We start from the raw sequence: 8,343 nt of genomic DNA on the forward strand, positions 1-8,343 counted from the left end.
TTAGGAGAAAAGCTGTTGAAAATGGATGGCTGGATGGTGGAATTGTTGCAATGATATGGCATATCAATGACATACATGTCTGTTGCACCAAATTCCCCTGCCAGATATTTTGTTTACAATATGACCACCGGGAAAGGCGATTATACAAATTCATTTCCATTGTGGCATTAATCGCCAAGTACTTAATTAAAATGCAAGGCGATTAGAGTGCATGGTGGCCCTCAGGGTGTATGGTCGCTGATGGTATGAATGTTTGATCGCTACGCCGGTGTAATAAGCACCGGAATGTCCCCTGAGGAATTTGCAGTGCACATCCCTTATACTGCATGTAATTCTTTCCAACTTCTAGTACTTTGGGAATTGACCGTTTTTTATGCACTGTGACTAATAACCAAGGTGACCAATCTATTTAATTAAAGTGAGAGGGATTGGCTTCGTTTTGCTCTTCAAAACATGGTTATTAATGTTGTATTGCCCAGAGCAATTGGGAAGGATTGGTCAACTGATTTGAATTGTTACATTGATGAATTGAAAACAAAGCGGTGTCTACATGTGAGCCTTTTTTAATGATCTACTAGTGATGCGCCTTATGATTATTTTGATATTTGAAGAACCTGTCATTTTTTTTGCAAATTGATAAACTGGTTAAAAAAAGAGGAGTTTTTATTTCCATCTGAAAGAGACTAGACGGAATATAAGTTATCATATTTCATGAAGGTGTATGCTTAGTTGGCCGCACACAAGGCCCACAATGGAAGCACAGAAAATCTGGGGTCAATCTGAGGTGAAGAGACACATCCTGTTAAAATGTCATCTTCATGTAGGAGATCTGGCCTTGGACTAATTTACGACTTGGGAAGCTCCTTCACAGGAAGCGCTCATTAGCCATGTTACAATTCTATTAGTTCATGGAAAGATAACCCATTAAAATGTCTATGTTCTGTTCGTTTATGGATGTTGGTGCTTGTACCATGAGACGTCCAGGGGTGTGGTATCCAACATAACATAAACTCTCAATACATAGCTATTCAGAGGGCTGTAGAGGTTGGACGTCAATCAAAGAAGCACACATGAAGTGCCTTCATGAAAACTACGCCCCTTGCCGGCAGTAAAAGGCAATCGACCTGTGTTCGAGCCTTTGTTCACAGTGTCCGAGTGAACATCTCTCACACCATCCCTTTATAAAAAAATAGGACATTGAAATTTGACAGTGTAGAGAATACACAAACATGACTGAATTTATATTCTGTTTATGGTTTGGCGCCATAACACTTTAGATCAGTGGTTCTCTACCTTTTTTGACCAAAGATCTACTTTGTAAGCAGCCAATCTCCTGCGATCAACCCATCATAGTCATAGACGCATACGCACTCAACACATACCTCGCGGGCGACTTGGGTCCAGTCTACAGATTACTGGTTGACTGCGAGTGGCTGTCGCAACCAGTTCAGGATGTACCCCACCTACTGTCCAAAGTTGGCTTCAATTAAAGCATGTCTGTGACCCTCATCAGGTTAAGCGGTGGAGATCCATCAATCCATCAACCGTCAACATTTTACGTCAGTGGCGGATTTCTTTAGAACAGTCACACCAAATAGGCTATGTTCAAAATTAAAAACAAGGCTGGTGTTTGCATGATTGCACATCAGCTTTAATTATCCTGTCTAGATAAATGAGACCATTGATGCTTTTTGCATATGACCAGATTATTTTAATTCGGTAATACACATCCTATGTATTTTGCCAGATATCTTGCAAATATTTTTAAAAGGGTGCGGAACAGGCGTGAGCAGATGGCATGGCCCTGATGACAGCATGCTACCCACTTTTCAGTTTACGGGCAATGTTACACTTATCTACAATAGCCAGAAACAGCACAGTGGTGTCGGTAGCTGAATAACAGACAAGCTCAAGTAGCAAATAGTACAACAGCATGTACTGGAAATAAAAGCCAAAATCGAAGACTTGAAAAGAGCATTCACCAGATGCTATCTCATTTTTATGCTAGTGTTCGCTTTCATGTGATTAGCGACCATGAAAATCTGATTCCTAGATTTATAAAGTTGCATATTCAATGTTAAAAGTTATGTTTATAGTTATAGAAATGGATTTGACGAAAATTAAAAAGGGTTCTTTCAAATCGACACAACACATAGCAATAATTGATGAGCATAACCTAACATTGATGTGAAAGCATTTTTAAGGGTATGATATATTCCTACACTGTAAACCAGTTTTACAGATGCCTATCGTCCTCGGAGAGGCATCTGTTAAATATACGAGACATTCATTTTCTCCGTATGTGAAGCGCAGCATTCATGAGAGCGGAAGCTTTTTGGAGAGATTATGCAAGATACAACCATCCAGTTTTTTTATCCCCTCTATCCTGACAAGGGCCACGGGACGAGCTGGAGCCTGTTCCAGCTGCCATCAGGTACCAGGTGGACGTGGTTGACTGTCAATCGCAGGCCACACAAACACGAACCGCCATTTGTGCTGTCAATCATTTTTAAGGACAATTTGAAGTGTTCCATTAGCCTGCCATGGAATGTGGGGGCGAAACTGAATTACCCAGAGAAAATATACGCAGACAAAGGGAGAACATCAGAATCAGAATCTGAATCATCTTTATTGCCAAGTATGTAGAACACACAAGGAATTTGTTTCCGGTAGAACGCATTAGTATCATCATCAGAAAATTGCGAAATGGCACTATACAGTTCCATTTGGGCTAAAGTTGAAAGAGTTGGAAGAGTTAATGGCTTGGGAGAAGAAGCTGTTTAAATGTCTGCTCCATTTGGTGCGCATGGATCGGTAGCGCCTGCCTAAGGGGAGTAGCTGGAAAAGGTGGTGGGCAGGGTGCAGAGGGTCCAGTAGGATTTTCCGCGCCCTAGTTTGGATTCTTGCAGTGTGCAAGTCCTCGAGAGTGGGTAGGGCAGTGCAAATGTTTTTTTCGGCCGTCCTAACTGTCCGTTATAGTCGGATTTTGTCCATTTTTGTGGCGGCCCTGAACCAAACGGTGATGGAAGAACACAGGATGGATTCGATGACAGCCGTGTAAAAATGTTGCAGCACCTCCTGTGGCAGGCCATGCTTCTTTAGCAGCCTCAGGAAGTACATTCTTTGTTGGGCCTTTCTCAAGATGCAACTGTTAGCGATATAGCTAGCTATCTATTAGTTAGCTATATCGCTAATAGTTAGCTCGCTATATAGCTAATAGCTGTGACTGTAAAGTGACCTTAAGTTTTTTGAAAGGCGCTTAAAAAGAAATATATTATTATTATTATTATTATTATTATTATTATTATTATTATTATTATTATTTATTATTAACTGTTGCGGCTTGGAATTGAACCAGATTTGTTTGAGACAGTCTCTTTTCGTCAATGAATGCTCCACCTTCGTGTTTCCTTTCAACATTTAGCTTGTAGCAGACGTGGACATTTCACCATGACGTTCCTGATCCACTGGTGAAAAGGATGTTTTGATACGTTCTGCTTTCATCTAGAACTGTTTTGATTTCAACATGGTGCCACGAGAGTGGCTGCCTTTACAGCAGGTCCTCTATTTTGTTTTTCCACTTCTTCCTTTCCTCTTACTTTCATCACTTTGCTACAGTGAAAGATACCTTTCTCCACTGTGAGACTAATAAAGGCTAATCCAATCCAATCCAATCCAATACAATACAATACAATACAATACAATACCACCTCTGCACTGTGAGACGAACATTCTAATGAGCCAAACACAGTAATCTGTCAAATACATTTTTCTAGATTATTTCATTCTTCATTATTTCATACACATTTAAAAAGCCTCAACAGAAGGTTATATTTAAGATTTTTATTTATTCAATCAGGTGATGCACCCTGCGTTTGATTGATTCAAAGATCTCATTCTTTACAAATATTATTCAGTCATATTTTACTTATTACTCAAATGTCACCTATAGCTTTACATATTTACCAGCCTCAAATAATGTTGCCTTCGATTGGAGATGCACCCTTTATTTACCCTTTATGGTAGTTTCAGCCCTATATATATCCCTACTATACAGACGTGGCGGTGCCAGACTCTGCTATCATTGGTCCCTGCTCTAAGGTTGAGGAGAGGACTAATCCTTGCGGCTACACTGATTACTTCTATTGTCCTGACTGATTACTTCTATTGACCTGCCTGAGTATGGGGTCTTTGACTGGCCTGATTGACCCATTTGATCTGGTATCACCTCATTAGCATAACTAAGCATATGTTGCCTAAGAAGTCCGTTGTACGAACGATCCAAATTGAACCTCACCCCACCATGACAATTTAGTGAAGGATTTTGCTGTTTATGAAAATCGCTTCTGTTTCAAACCGTTTTCTTTCTTTCCTATTTTCTTTCCCTAAGATTTTAACCTCGTCGTGAAATAACAGACATATCTGACAGTTATGATTTTCAAAACGATGTGTGGTATTTTTTTGTGGAGGCTTTTTAAGAAAATACATAATATCACATCTGTGCCCCAAAGTTGCTTCATTTAATATGTGTAAACTATGTCAATGATGGCCATACAATTAATGCAGTGAAGTTATTAAACCTGCACAAAAACAGACCACACAGCAAGGCTGTTCGCAGTTTACAAACATTTCCATATTGATGATGACACCCCGCGGTTCTTTAGAATCCAACCCACAAGCATAATAGGTGAAGCTAACTTGTCCTTTTAGCATGTCAGCAGCCGGCATGCTTCTTTAACGGTCCACTCACTCTTGCACTAAAGCGTTCTTTGTCTGCCTCCCCGCGTATTAAATAAATGGACCAGCTACTGTGTTGGAATAAGATTTGTAGATCCATTCTTATCGGGTTTACTTTGCATCTGTTTTTTTTCCTCATTGGTTGAGCCCGTCCTTCAATCTCACAATAAATGTTACGTTGCTCAGTAAGATGTAAAATGAATACAGCATGATGGATAAGCCTAGCAGTAAAGTCAATACAGTTAAAATACTCTTAGTGTAAATACTGTTAACTACCGTACCTCTAGATTTATGTGCTTTGCCCATGCCCTTGGTGAATTGTACACAAAACAAACCCTGAAGAAGAAGAATGATACCGATAAAAGATATACTGTACAATAGAGCATAGTTAACACTAGCCTGTGGTGGGGTCTTTTTCGGTCCCAAAAAAGCAAAAGTATCCACTCCATAACATACCACGTCTGCACTGAGTGCACTCAAAGAAAGTGGGTGTGGAAAAGTAGTCCGGCAGCCACGGTGGCGCTGTTCAGGTGTGTAGTTTGTTGTTCTTCCACCAAAAACTCGGCCGCCAGCCATTGTAGCGCTCTGTGTGTTTCCGAAAACTAGTTTGTATGCCAAAATTATATTCTCGCGACTTTAATGTTCGTAAAGCGAAAAGTTCGGAAACCGAGGTATCACTGTGTTTTCTTATTCTTGTCAGAGTTGGTCATGGAATTCTGGTTTGCTCTGCTCTTCAACCAGTCAACCATAAAATGCGGTACTCCAATCTTACTGTCTTGTTTTTTTGGTCCCATCATTGTGAACATATTTGGTCAGGGCGACGTAGTACTTTCAAGGTAAGGCCCTTTTATCACTCAGCTGAGTCAACAATCCCTTTTGAATGCATTAGAGACTCATCAGTGTTATCCCTCACCTTTAAAAACAATGGCTCAGTTATTATTGTTATTTATTTTATTTTGTTTTTATCTTGGGCTATCCCATGTGGCAAAAAAATTCTCACTAACTTCTATGGCAGAGGTGAAACAAAAATGCAATGCGTGTACTGCTTGCGCAGCAGTTGTTTGAGCGCGTCGTACTTCCCGCATCAAGGAGGCGCGCGTAGAAGTTGCATCATGCAATGTGTTGTCGGTTGGTCGAGGGACGCCACGACCATGTAATATTTTGGTTCTTCTGTCGTGATGCCTCGTAGGTGGAAAAGCGCTTCCACATGCTGGAACCACGAAGCCGGGTCGCTGTGCCAGAACCCGGGCAACTTCACGGCGTAGGCAGCAGCTGTGAGTTGGGGTGCCGGTCATGGCGACATGGCCGTAGAAGACACATCTTCGTCTGTTGCCATGAATATTTCCAACGTTGGGGTCGCCAGTGTTGCCGTTGAGGAAAGAGCACACACGACTGAATGTGGAGACGTGTTTATTACAACGGCTAACAAGTGGATCTCACTCAAACAGAAAATGCAGTGAAATATATGTAACATAAACCCGACCCCTCCGTGCACCTGCTGGGTGAGATGCCTTGTCCTAGTGCCCGCCACAACGTCATTGTTGTTTGCAATGATGAGCATTCAACCCTCAGTCCAATTCTCACTTCTAACGCTTATAACCATCACTTTTGCAGTATTTTTAAAGGGTGTTTACCAACAGGAATTCTATAAAATATTGGATCTCTGTGCGTGCTCTTTCTATTCTGACAATCCACGCACGGGGCGATTATGACTCAAAATGACGCAAGATTATGATACAGATTATGATGTAAAATGCGCACACACGTTATACATGTTCCATTTAGTTGTTTTCTTCTAATCCTCAAAATAAATATTACATCTTTATTGTATGTATGTCATTTACAAGCAATGAAAAATACTCGAATGAATTCATATGGTAATGAAGTTAAACTAGGGGGGACATCAGAGTCATCATGTGGTGCGTCATCCTCCACATTGAATCTTTTAATTTAATCTTGAAGGCTCATTAAATATTTGTAAACAATTTAGTCATTTTGATAGTAGGCTAATATAGCTAATATAGATGCATGCCACATGGGTTGGCTTCATTATGAGGCTTATATAAGCCTTTTAATTTTAGTGGCTCCAGACAGTTTTGTTTTTTTGGTCCAATATGGCTCCTTCAACATTTTGGCTTGCCGACCCCTGGCCTCGACCAATTCAACAAATTCCCCGGCTTAATATTGTTAAAGGAACACATGCTGCAGAAGAAATGACTTTGAATTTCAAAAATGTCTTCTTTATGAGCTCCACCAGCTTCTGCCTGCAGGGTGTTTGAGATTATTTGAAGAGACTGAAGGTCATCGGTTTTGTGACACAGGACCTTCTCCAAATGGACCATTTCCCAGCTCCACACTGAACTATATATCTATCTTCTGTGTGCACCCCTGACCCTTTTAGGATTATCTTTCCCCAGCTGGCCTTTCATTCATTTTACCGCCACCGGCCTCGCTTCACTACATTTTTCAATACAAACTGCAATATTCCAAAATAGCACCTGTCCCAAACAGATACACTCGCACTCAGACTGCAATCCACACACAAACACATGATTCACTCACTCATTTAATCACGAAATATCCCACCCAGAACCAACCATATACACTCAACCGCATTGTCTCTTTCACTCACTGAATACTCTGAAACCATTGCTCACAATACCTCTCACTCACTCACTCACTCACTCACTCACTCACTCACTCACTCACTCACTCACTCACTCACTCACTCACTCACTCACTCACTCACTCACTCACTCACTCACTCGGCTACATTTGACAAGTGGCGGGCTGTGCATGTCACTCCTAGGCCTTCAGTAGTGCTATATCTGAATCAATCAGCTACGAGTGTGGTGTGATATTACTACACGTCCACTCGAGGGTGTCATTGGTCAGGAAATAACTTAGGAACTACTGCTATTAAACTGTTCAAATTTTTACTATCAAAAATTGATTGATGATAACCTCATAAAATTGCAATATTATTTGCCATTTTTGCTAGAGACTTGGAGGCGAATTGACACGCAAATTCCCCCCCTCTGGTGCTATCACACGGTTGATTGCTGTACGTATGTGAGATGCTGGCTGCCTGGCCAAAATTGTCATACGTGTAGCGGTGCCAGGCGTAGAATTAAAATTTTAATTAATAGAGTCTGGAGTGCATGGTCGTAAGTACGGGTGGTCGTAAGTCAAGATAGCCGTAAGTCGGATTGTACCTGTATTTTTATATTATATTCGGAAAACAGTTGCATTCATTGAAGGGGGGCCTTATAGTCCGGTGTACCTTTTGTATGAGAAAAGTTTGAAAATACACCATTCATTGGGAGTGCGCATTATACTCTGTGTGCCATATACACCGGAAAATACGGTATGTCTGCTAGAAATGTTGAATTTAACATTAAATCACATACGTTTTTATTGCTGTCGTTCTTGTTAATTGCTAGAAGTCAAGTATATTTCATTGCACTTCAGAAATTGTCAGGTGACAATGTGGGGGTGGCTTTGTCTGTGCCACAGGCCTCATAGTGAAGTTAAAAACATGCAAAGCAAGCTCCCGATTAATTTTTCTTTTCTCTTGCAGCTGAACAGTGTAATGTTATGAAAGAG

Source organism: Hippocampus bargibanti, linkage group LG02 (assembly GCF_051943395.1).
Source record: "Hippocampus bargibanti isolate YZ-2025 linkage group LG02, ASM5194339v1, whole genome shotgun sequence".
In the NCBI taxonomy this organism is placed as follows: domain Eukaryota; kingdom Metazoa; phylum Chordata; class Actinopteri; order Syngnathiformes; family Syngnathidae; genus Hippocampus; species Hippocampus bargibanti.